The sequence below is a fragment of the Mustela erminea genome, chromosome 15, assembly GCF_009829155.1.
Source record: "Mustela erminea isolate mMusErm1 chromosome 15, mMusErm1.Pri, whole genome shotgun sequence".
Classification (NCBI taxonomy): Eukaryota; Metazoa; Chordata; class Mammalia; order Carnivora; family Mustelidae; genus Mustela; species Mustela erminea.
The window spans coordinates 70,500,146-70,513,177 of record NC_045628.1 but is presented as its reverse complement, the minus strand read 5'-3'; positions in this window follow the sequence as shown (position 1 = coordinate 70,513,177).

Here is a 13,032-nt window from a genome sequence, read left to right as displayed (position 1 = left end):
GTGTCAGGCCTTGCCAAGAATAAAAGTGCTGTGTCACTCACGCCACTGGTTCTTTGTCCCTAAACAGATGAAAAGTCCTTGTTTTCACTTCTAAGATGTCAGAGAATGAAAAGAGAGAAAAGTAATTTCAGTGCCCAGAAGTAGGGATGCCTGTGTGATCATTTCCAAACAATACCAGTCACTCTGAGATCAATAGGAGAATATGAAGGCTGATGCTTCTGTTTCTAATTCACAGGTAAAGAAATACTTAACTTGTCAAAAAAAAAAAAAATCCATACTTAATTACTATTTTTTAATTTAATGAGAGACCAAAGGCAAAAAGAAGTTGTGTTACATGTTCAGAACATGGTTTCAGGGGCACCTGGGTGGCTGCATCGTTAAGGCTCTGCCTTCGGCTCAGGTCATGATCCCAGGTCCTGGGATCAAGCCCCACATTGGGCTGCCTGCTTAGCAGAGAGCCTGCTTCTCCCACTCTCCCTACCCCTGCTTGTGTTGCCTCTCTCGCTGTGTCTCTCTCTGTCAAACAAATAAAATCTTTAAGGAAAACAAAACAAAACAAAACAAAACATGGTTTCATTCATTAACAGGGATCGTGATCATGGAAATGACAACACTACCTCCTACCTCCAACTTAACCAACCTGCAGCAGGATCACCCAGCTATACCTAACATACAATTAATTGCTTGGAGGTTTTTAATACTTGGATAGAGGTGAGCAGTGATGTGCATGGCAGCTTTTAGTTCTTGGACTGACGAAGGTTGAGAAGGGTTTACACAGGGGCCTTGGGGAAAAAAAAGTTGGGAAAGACAGACAGAAAGAAAGGATAAAATGGTATCTAATCCCAACCAGCCTGAGACTAGGTCGAACCTTCCCAAGAAAGGAAAGGAAAGGCCATTAGGATGCGGGAACTTTTAAGATTCTGGATATAAGCTTGAAAATGAGAAGGACAGAGAGTAGCTCCAACAGTGTCCAGAGGTGTGAGCAGGCTAAGATGCAGTGAGGCAAGCCAGGGGCAGCCTGGTGTGGGGCTGATGGATCTCTCATCAACGGCGGCTGAAGGAGTGAGCACACATATGGGAAGTACCACATTTATCGATTTCCTCTGTCTGTATCAGTGTCTTGCCATCAATTTCTTCCTCATTTTCCTGCCATCCCAGTCTTAACAGCCACAATGTCAACACAATACCTTTTTTTAAAAGCCATTCATTAATAGTTTTGGAGAATGTGATGGATGGGAATCACTGTTCGTTACAACCTCTGTGCAGCAGCAGCGAGCTGTAGGACTAGCAATGGACACAGCAGCAAAAAGAGTGTTGCGTTCCCACCCCAGCACAGCAAAGTTCTCACAAGTCCCACCTACAGGCATTGCAGCCTGGAGCTTCCTGGGGGGAAGATTCCTGGGGTGCACAGAGAGGCAAAAGATTAGAGGTCTTGATCAAGAACAAAAGTGAAACAAAGTTGAAGAGACTTTGAAGAGGGGCTGAGGTCAGCCACCACTTTCACGTGTCCTCCTTCATACACGAAGCCTGGAGAGGCCGACGTGCATTCAGATCTCATGCGACTTTTCCACCAGAGAATGCAGCAGGAGTCAGTAGGAAGAAAGAATCCCCAATCTAGGAGTGAATATATAACATATTAGTACATAATATATGTATAAAATAGAATAAAAAAAAGAATAGAATAAAAAATAGAATAAATAAAAATAATAAATAAAATAGAATAGAATAAAAAAATAGAATAAATAAGATAGAAAATAGAACATACTACTACATAAAAAAGAAGAGCAAGAATAAAGCTGGTTCCATACATTAGATGGGAATTTTTCATTAGCGTATACATTTCAATATTAATCTCATATTACCCAGTAGATGTATTCATGAACATAATAGTAAATTTTTTTGAAAATTAAATTATCTTTTAAATTCTCTGGGAAAGATATTACAAGGAATTTGTCGTAACACCCCTCATTAAAACATCGCCCATTAAATGCATCTATTTTGTGTAATTGGATTTTTACATCCCATTTTCTCAAAATGAAATGTAATTTATATTAAATTCACCATATTTTATCAGGTACTTAATATGTGCCATGCTTTGAGCTAGGTCCTAGGGATTCAAAGATGAATAAAACATAGTTTTTAACCTTAAAGAGGTCATGGATTATCAGAGACAATATTTATGATAACATGTAGAACAAAGCATTAAAAAAGAAGCGATTAATTCAGCACTAGTTGGAAGAAAGCTGGGAAAGTTTCATGACTCTGAAGCTGGATATTAAAAGATGACGAAAAATATGCCAGGTAATTCAGAAAGAAAGGGATGTTCCAAACATAAAGAGAATATGTACCTGGTTGAGGAATTATTTATAATAGCCAAATTGTGGAAGCAGCCCGAGTGTCCATCAATAGATGAATGGATAAAGAAGAAGTGGCATATATATATACAAAGAAATATTATTCAGCCATAAAAAAGAATGAAATCTTCCCATTAATAACATGGATGGAACTAGAGAGTATTTTGCTAAAAAGTGAAATAAGTCAGTCAGAGAGACAAATATGATCTCACTCATATGTGGAATTTAAGAAACAAAACAAACGAGCAAAGGGAAAAAAAGAGAAAGAGATAAACCAAGAAACAGACTCTTAACTATAGAGAACAAACTGATGGTTGTCAGAAGAGCGATTTTAGGGGGATAGGTGAAATAGATGATGGAGATTAAAGAGTGCACTTATCATGATGACCACTGAATAACATATAGAAGAGTTGAGTCACTATATTGTATACCCGAAACTAATCAAACATTATATATTAACTATACTGGAATTTAAAAACTTAGATTCAAAAAAAAAATCTACCCGGTAGAAACTAGATAAAGGATACAGAAGACCTCTCTATGTCATTTAATCAAGTATCTACGAATCTATATTTCAAAATTAAACATTTTAATATGCTAATTATCACATGTATTAATATGCATGGTAATTAGGAAAAATAGCACAAGTTATCCTGGGTGAGGGATAGGGATGGGAGGATGTTGGGCTCAGTTTGTACTGCAGAAAAATAATGCCAGCAGCAAGTAAAAAATTCTTGAAAGAGTGGAAAATAGAAGGTAAAAAACTGAAAGAGGTATTTTTGAGGGAAGACAAGCAAAAGTCTTCCATGATTCTGATAGAAGAGATAAAGAGAATTTTAAGATTGGGGTAGAAATGCATGCTGTTAATCATTATAACATAACTAAGGAAGTTTTTATAGTGAAAGATGTAACTATTGAAATTGAGTATCAATACCCAAGTGTGACATGGTATTGGAATTCAAGAACAAGGTCTTATAATGTGAACTTCCTTTGTTGTTTGAGAATTTTCAATTCTGCAATAGAAGGCAGAAAAACAAACAGGATGGACCGAACACATAAGAAATGTTAAGCATGGTATAAATTTTAGTAGGTGAAACTCATAGGATATGTTGTTTTGTGCACATAATGAGTAAGAAAGTAATTTGTGAGATACAAGTAGAATTCATGTGATATGTTAAATTTTGACATTGTTAAGGTAGTTATAGGTTAAGGTAGTAACCTATAACACATGTCAACAATCAGTGGAACAAATAAAAAGCAATAGTGCTGTTTAGAAAATGAAGGGCATAAAAAGACGAAATCAAGCCACCCCTGAATTGACAGCTATATCACCCTCAAAATCAGTCACTCAGGAGTGACATCCAGGATGGCCTCAGGCTGACCCAATGTACACTCTACCCAAAAAACACACATAAGACCTATGGCTATTTAGCAGGCTAATTGACAAGCCACAGCTATGTACAGATGTTCTTGTCCCTGAGTGGCTCCTATAGAGCAAGTACGTATCATTGGCCCAGGACCCCTTCTTTCTGTGAACCCATATGTCCAACCTCACCTCTGGTCCTCATAAGCAGAACTTCAGCAGGGAGAACTAAGATGGCAGAGAGAGACAGAGAAGCTATGTGAGCCTTCTAAACCCCAGTCTCAGGTTTCATAGTCCTTTCCTCTGCTACTACACTAATCCAGGAATGTTAATTTACCCCATCTCTTTGCCCTTGTTTGTTATTATATGTCTCAAATTGATTTAATAAGCCATGTGATTCCAGAACTGTAATTTGGTCTATGAGCCTTTTTGCCCTTTGACTTCCCAGATAACATGCCTCATAACATACTTGGAATACACAAAGTAGTTCTCCATCTGACAGGTCTGGACTAGAAGATTATAATCACTCAGGTAGTTGAGATAATCCAGCTAGGCCCCAATTATCTTGGTTTAACATGATTAGTTTTTTGGTGTATGCAAGCTTTCAACAAATGTAAAACCCCATGGGTTATAATCAAGGCCCCTCCTTTGAAAAAGTACAAGCTACCTCTCTATATCTATATCTAAAACCACAAAGCAAACCTTTTCCGGACAAAAACCATGCCCTATTCTTCACTGTATCTCCACACCTTTCCTATCACCAGCCACAGGGTACATACCTACTGCATTTTGCTGAAATGAAGACTAAGTTTCAAATGAAATTGAAGCCATGATGGATAAATTAGGGTTTGCTCATACAACAGAATATTTTGCAGATTTTTAAAAAGAGATGAAAAACAATTTACAAACTGCTATGGAACAATGTACCAGATTCACTATCAAGAAAAAAAAAAAATCAGTATGAGGAGCAGTTTGTATAGCTGTTAATATTTTTTATTTTTAAAAAATGTAGACAGATATTTGTAAATGTATACAATTTGTGGAAGGATACATGGTACATTGATTTTAGTGGTTGACTCTAGGAAGGGGAACTGGCAATTGAAACATGTAGCAGAAAGAGGACTTGCTTTTGTTTTTATGTTTTTAAAATTTGTGGAAGTTTGCATTCATGACATTTCCTGAAAATAAAGATGAAGTAAAATTATTAAAGATACATTTTTAATGTCAGATTTTTTTCTAAAATGCTCTTTCATCATAAATATGTAAAATAATACAGTAAACAAATATATTTCAATTCATATTTATATCTATAGTGTACTGTCCTCCACTGTTAAATGGAAGATTTTTCATTGGAGATTTGTTGTAATTCCCAAAATAAAAGGCTGTAGATTCTAACTATGTTGTATATTTGGTTTTATATTTAGAACAGTTTTCTTTCAAGCTAGTATGTCACAAGAAGCCCTTAGCCCACTGAACCCTGTTCAATTCTAGAGTTTAGTTAAACTCCAGGTTAGTCATTTGCACAAATCTCACAAACCAAAAAAACTTTTCTTCTTTTATCCTTTCATTCTGGGAGGTAGTACTTCGGAGATTAAGACCCAAATTACGAATTTTACCCTTCAGAAACAAGACTGAGAAGAAAATGAAAGAAATACACCTTAGTTTTCTCATCTCTAAAATGTAAATAATAAGAGTAACCAGCTTGATAATACATATAAAACCCACAAAAGTGGTAATTGTAACTAACACAGCTTAAAGGTCGAATGAAGATATGCTAGTTCTATGTAAATATTTATGTCTAGAAAACTTAAGTTTATTGTCTTATTTAAGTAGAACTATAAATGCCTAATGATGCTTGGTGGTGACTGTTATCTTCCTATCACAGTTTGGCACACATCTCTCCCAAATATCTATGATTACTTCTTTGAATTGGAAGTGGCTCATCTCCTAGTGTATTCACAATTAACTGTTTCCAATGGCTTTGGTAAACAAAATTAACAAAATTATTGTTTAAATTTCTTGCACAGTTGTAAAGTTCTAATCCAAATCTAAGAATTTAAAACAGCTTTTTAAATACTGGTTTTAAAAAAAAAGAAAGAAATGGGACGCCTGGGTGGCTCAGTTGGTTAAGCGGCTGCCTTCAGCTCAGGTCATGATCTCAGTGTCCTGGGATCAAGTCCCACACTGGGCTTCTTGCTCGGCGGGGAACCTGCTTCTCTCTCTCTCTCTTTCTCTCTGCCTGCCCTGTCTGTGCTCGTGCGCTCGCTCTCTCTGACAAATAAATAAATAAAATCTTAAAAAAAAAAAAAAAAGAAAGAAAGAAAAAGAGGCATGCTATATATTAATCTTTGAGCATTGAAAAACTTGGACTAAGATCTTTAAGAGAACAAGAATACACATTTGGGAGGAAGAGCATTAAATCCATCTTCCTAAGGACTGATATAAAGATGAATTATAAAATTTTAAATTTTTTAAATTCATCTGATTTGGTTAAAATGACCAAGTAATCACCTATAGTCCTTTTTTTACTACTTTTATAAACACAGGCAGGATGTCATTTATTTAGAGCCTTCGCAAAGAATCACGTTGGTGTCTTAAACATTCCAAAGAGGTTTCTACTTCAATGACTAGTCCTTGAGAATAAAAATAAACCAGACTAAGTCACCTTCAGGTTTACATGCTGTGAACCAACAATTATCTAATCATTTATTTTAGTGATGACTATAACACCAACTACTTACTTTGAAAGTGGATATGCATGGTAGTTTGTGAACATTCAGATCTATGATCCTACCAGGCAGGGAAAAACAGATGGATAGAAGAAAAGATTGAAGATGCACAATTGGACAAGAAGGTCGGGTGTAGCATAAAAAACACAACAGGGCCAGTCATTGGAGAGCAACTACCCTGCAAACCCAGACCTTGACTGATGCTCATTCTCAAGCCCACTCACCACCACAAAGGGACAGAACTAGCTGCCGCTTCAAGAGGCTGCTCTTTACCTAGCAGTGACCTGCCTAGAAGTAAAATGTGGGGGTGTGAGTGTGGGTAGGTGTGACAAAGCAGAATGCTTACACAGATCTCCTGTTACATAAAAGGGGAGGGGGAGAGGCCAGGGAGTGGGGAGGATAAAAGACATATCTGGAGGAGCATGGGTGAAGGACCACCATTGGGAGGAGATCTTTATTCTATGACTCAGATAGGGAAAGAATCAGGATGATTTTCAAATTCAATTATTTCTGAGACCTAGCTGATTTTTAGTCCACTAAATTCCACAGCTGGAGTAAATAAACTATGAAATCTGTTCAGGTTAACAATGAAATAGTATCAAAACACATGCTTTAAAAAAAAAAAAAAAAGAAAGAAAGAAAGAAAAGAAAAGAGAAAAGAAAAAACAAAACCCAGAAAACTCAACAAGTCCTCTGTAGCCTAAAAAATAATAAGAGAACACGTGTGTTTGAAATGAGGAAAATTATTCACAACCATCTTTACATCATGTAACACTCCCTAAAAATGTTTATTTTATATATCCACTAAATCACTCATTTAATGTTTTCCATAGAAGAAGTACATTTCATGTGATAAAAGCCTTGTTCCAAGCTGGGATTGAAGAAGAAACAAGCAGCTAGGGAAGCCCAGGCCTTCCTTTCTTCATGAAGATGTTAGCCAAAGCCTGAGGAGACCAAGAATGCATACCACCATTGTCAGGAAGAAAGCAAGAGTCAAGACTCGAAGAACAGAGAATTTCTAGCCACCTCATGAACAAGGCTAGTCACTCCTTCTTCCTGTGAGGAGAGAGTGAGAGAGTTCACATTTGGAGGCTACAAGCATCTAGTGGGTAGAGGCCCTGGATGCTACATACCCAATACATTCCTGAGAAGGTAGAAATGTTGGCAAAATCCCTGTTTTACAAAAGTAACATGAAGAGTGTGTTTCCCTTCATAAGCTTACATTCTAATTAATATGTGTTCCTCACTGTCCCCATGAATCTCCCACAAACTTGTAGCCTGGTCCCTAGAACATACCAGGCACTTTCACACCTTGAGGTCTTCATTCATCCTGTGCCTTTTCCCTGAGTTCATTCTCTTCATTCCCACCCATCTTGTCTTCCCCAACTGTTGCAATCCTTTTCATCTTTGAGGTGATCTGCAGGATCCTCTCCCTTTAAAGTCTTTCCCCAACTCCGCATCCCCATGGGGAAACTAATTCTGGCACTCTCAGTTGCTTTATCACCTTGGGCAATTGAGTCTCACTTTCCCATCTCTAAAGCAGGAACTTACCTCCTCAGGGCTAGTGTAAGGATGAAAGCATGCATTCATACCTGGTTGCTAACTGGTGTGTAATAAATGTCCCCTTCCCGTCTGCACTCTGAGACTGAAACTGAACTAATTTCCTGTCTCTTTGTTAAATAAGCTGGGACCAAGCATATATTCCTGTGACGATATTAAAAAATACTGAGACAAGCAAAAATAACTTAGCTATTTGCTCTAGGAAATACTTGTTCCTGGAAGATATGACCGTGAGCCAACTAAAATAGTTTACATATCAAGAGAGAGTTTACTCATCAAGACTCATTTCGATCCCCTTGCCTCACCGTGCTTACCAATCCAAAACTATTATGTCACACTGCTGGTTTGACTCCGTTTGTAAACCTAGCTTTGCTTAATCAACACATCGTTTCAGAGATTTGACAGCTGACACCTCTTTGCCTTAATTGAGATTCAATAGCACTTTGCTTAAACTTCTGTTATAGCACAGGGCCATAACTTTGTTATTGGTGATAAGCCAATTATCTTCCTTCCTCTATAAAGCGGTTAGCTTCCAGAAAGCGAGATTGTGTCTTTTTGTCTGTGATTCCAGCGTTCATCTTCAGTTTGCCAACAGTTGAGCCAGAAGATAAAACAACACATTTTTCCTTGAGTGAATGAATGAACGGTCATCCTTGAGGTCACAAATCTACTTCTAATCCACCAACCTAGTGGTTTCACGGAGTCTGATCCCCACAGAACACTTGGCACGTTTCAAAACATTTTTTTATTGCTGTGAGGCGGGGAAGGGGGCACTGCAGTCATCTGGCGGATAGAGGCCCGGGGATGCTGCTGGATCTCCTACAGTGCACAGGGCAATTCACACACAAAGAATTAGCCAGCCAAAATGCCAAAACGGCCAAGGTTGAAAAATCCTGCCTTAACCTGGCATATAGGCTGAGAAATCCTGTCCTATCCTGGCACTTTCTCCATTCTGCTTTGCTCTGGTGAGGCTTATCTGGAATGCAATGTACCAGCTCCCTGCCCTCCCTCCACCTCTGGTCAGATTCAGCCAGTGGGAAGTACCAGCAAGGGATCAGAATATAGCAAGGGAACAGGGACCAGGCACTTAGTTCCCCAGCGCCCTGCCTGGCAGACCACAGGTGCTAGGGGGCGCTTCTCTTTCTTGGGTTCCTCTACGAAAGCCACCATCCCTCCCCAGAGGCCTCTCTGACAAGCTACAGCTCTCCCCAGGTTCTAATAACTGTCCCCATCCCTTTGCCCCATGGGCTTTGTCTTGGTAAGTGCTTCTTCTGTTGATAACATTCACCATCCTTAGCTGGTTTCCCTAATCCTGCTTACACCCAGGTAATTAGCCTCTTCCTTAAATGTTCCTCCATTACTCTACTTGGGTGTGCAATCTGTTTTGCAAGGAATCCTGACTAATACCCCTACTAGGGGTAGACACCAGGTAAAAAGATGGCAGAACACCTCGAACACCTCTGCGTCTGGCTGGTAAGTCTCATGGCACAGGAGTAGCAAATCTGATTCAACATATATTAACAGAGTGTCAGGGCTCCTTAGAAAGGACATTTGTGCCTCTGAAAAGGCTGTTTTCATTTATATCTGTTGGGAACTGATGTGGTCCCTAACCACGGAAACTCAAGGGTGCATTTTTAAAGTTGTTCCTGAGGGAAAAGGAGAGAGAAAAAAAAAAAAAAGCAGCTTCACTTCTAAGCCTTAGTAAAGTGGTTTTAGGGTGGTAAAAACCCATTATACTTTAGCAAAAACAACCATATCAAACTATAATATGTATACTGAATGGTGAACACCATTCCAGTAGCCTCTCTAGCATGTGGGAATTGTGAAAGAAAAACGGTGAAATAAAATTTTTGATCTACTTACCTCAATTCAGAAATCGTTGAAATTTAGAAACTTGTAAACAAAGTAGGAAAAACCCAACAGAACAAACAAACTTTTCTCAAAGACCAAAAGAACCTATGATTACACTGATTTTTAACTTAATTTAATATGTGTTGCAATATTTACTGAGGCCCTTCTATACAACTAATATTCAGAAAAGAGACGGTATTTGAAATGGGAAAAAAGCAGCCTAACATTTTTACTAGTATATGGAACCACAAGTCCAGGTATAAATCTTTTAAGCACTGTCAAACCTGGAAAGGGAGAATTATATAATAGAATATACAAGAGCAGGGCTGGAGGTCCTTATGCAGATGCAAGCTGATTAAAATTAGCACTTCATGAAATTGCTTTCTTTCTTTTTTTTTTTTTTTAGATGAAAAGTGATTCTAAGTGGGACACAGCTATAAAAGTAAAAAGTCCTCATTTTTCAATCTATGCTAAAGGTTCTTTCCACGTGTGACCTTATTTGGGGATTTAACGTACGATTACAAATATGCAAAGGACTTTTAAAATTGTTTTTCCTCTTGCTTGTTTGGTTTTAATGAAAAACTGCCAAGATTACGTGAAGGCAGAGTAACTAGCATGACAGAGAATTCAAATAGTAAGTTGAGGACTTTGAAAGCAGCCTAGCTTTGGAAAACGACTGAACTTTGGGAGCCATGAGTTTATCTTTGAGTCCTGAAATTGCTGAGGGGATTAGGGGAGAGGACGCATGTGCCCAGAGCACCTCTCAGTGCCTGGCGCTCAGGAGCCGTTTATTCGTCATTAGTGTCCGAGAGTGACCCCTCATTTAGCGACAGCGCTGTTATTCCATTCAGCAAACCCCGGGTGCACACCTGTGATGCACTAGGTGCCGCCCAGGTGCCTGCAAGGGGTTTCTAATTGTGTAAGTACAAAAATAGCCTGAGTCAATTGGAGTTGAAGAAGAGAGAGGGTAAGGTCCAGCAGGAATTTTAATTGAAATTGAAATTCCCCTTGGATTGCTGATTCAGATCCATTACTACCATCACACTGCAGAGGCTGTGACCTGGTACTCCTGAAAAATCATACTGAGAGACAAAAAGGAGGGTCTGTCTGAAGACTGCTTTATTCCATTAGGATTTCTAAGATAATACACTCTTCTGAGATATCTTCTGCACACGATCAAGCTAATTGGTGCACTGCCCTACTAACTTTGTCTATTACTCCCGTGTATCTTCCATCCTGTGCTGGGGTTGTTTCTGTTTAAGCCTGCCTTGTTCTGCTGACTCACCAGCATCAGAAGTACATGCTGCCTATCACTGACACTTCTCAGAGACACACAAATTGGACTGAAGCACTGGCAATTAATATTTCCACTTTTCTCAGCGTGACATATACAATATTATAAATGGTACTCTAAGTGTAGAAATGAAATGAAATTATGGGACAAGACGGGGTTTTTGGAGACCAAAATCAATGACAGGTGCACTTTACTTCCAGGCAGGCTTATAAAGGAGAGGAAAAGACTAAGGCATAATGTAGGATAAGGCGCATTTTTTTAAAATCACCCCTCTTTTCCTCCCAAAAGAGCTTGAAGCAGGAGGTAGAATAGCATCCATGCCATTATATCATTTTAAAAATCCCTAAAAGAATATGATGATTATTTTATCATTTAAATGTTTTTATCATATACAATCAAATATAATTTATGATTCAAAAGTCTTTTTTATAATTTATTTTTTAAATCACATTTTTAATGTGAGTTCCCAACCTATCAGTCACTAACCAAGCCCCAATTTTACAAAACCTCTTTAGAACCATACAATGGAGTTTATGTATAGTTACTGTATTATATGTAGCCACATAATGGTTATTATAATGACGGTAATAAATCCAGAGCTCTCAAAAGGCATCCAGGCCCACACCTGGCTATTAGGAGTTGACCTCTCCACACCCTCCTCTCCCTTGTTTCCAGAACTCAGCAGGGGTCTGAAGCACAACAATGGCTTCTTCCCCACCTCACCTTGCACCAGGCATCCTACCTCTCACCTCCTCCAGCTCTTTACTCAAATGTCCCTTGCGTGAGTGTTTTCTTGGTTGCCTTTCCTAGAAATCCTAACACTCCCCACTCCCCTGCCTGCTTGATTTTTCCCCTTAGCACTCTCCATCACTTAACATATTATAACATATCATCAACATCCCTTTTCTCCAACGAATATGTAAACATAGCTTGCTTATTAATCTACCTCCCTCTACTAGAATGTCAGAACCACAGGGGGATTTTACTTTTGCTTTGTTCATTATATAGCTCCAGGGTCTAGTGCAGTGCCTGGTACCTAATAAATGCCAGATATTTTTGTTGAATAAATGAAAGAAACCTTCCCCTCCTGAATTTGGAAGTCCACATTTCCTTGCAAGTTCGCTGGGGTGAACTACAAAAGCATTTTACATTAAGAAAATTAACAAAATCTTGGAAATAAAGGATATCTGCTTATCCTGATTTAATGTCATATTGAATCATTGTCTGATAGATCCATTCAGACATTGTTTAATTCTCCAGGGGAATGTATCTTGATTTGTCATATCATTTACTATTGATTAGGGTCCAGACTCTATCAAGTTACATGGTGACTATCAGATTTTTGTCTGCTAGAGATTAAATAAATCTGTACAGAGAAACAATAACCCCAAATGTCATATTTTTATTGCATCGTTGGACCTAAACCGTTTTGTATCTAACCTAGCAATCTTTTCTTCCTTGCCTCAAATGCATTTTGAACCAGCTCTACCACCATGCTGGTTCTCTCGTCAAGGAGTTAAATAAGTCTTTAACATGTGCTTAGTCTATATTTGTAGAATTGTCATGTTTTAACTTTTTTCTTTTCTTTTCTTATTTTTTTCGGGTTGGGGTTGGTTAAGGGGAAGGGGGGGGAGTGCAGAGGGAGAAGGAGAGATAAAATCTTAAGCAGACTCCCCACCCAGTACCAAGTCCAAGATGTTGCTCAATCTCAAGACCCTGAGGTCATGACCTGAGTGGAAATCAAGATGCTTAATGGACTAAGCTATGCAGGTGCCCCCATATTTTAACACTTTAGAGATAGTATTTTAGCAGCTTTGAGGACCACACCACCGAGATGTCCCAGTAAATGATGAAGCTCAAGTTAAGAAAGGCAATATTTAG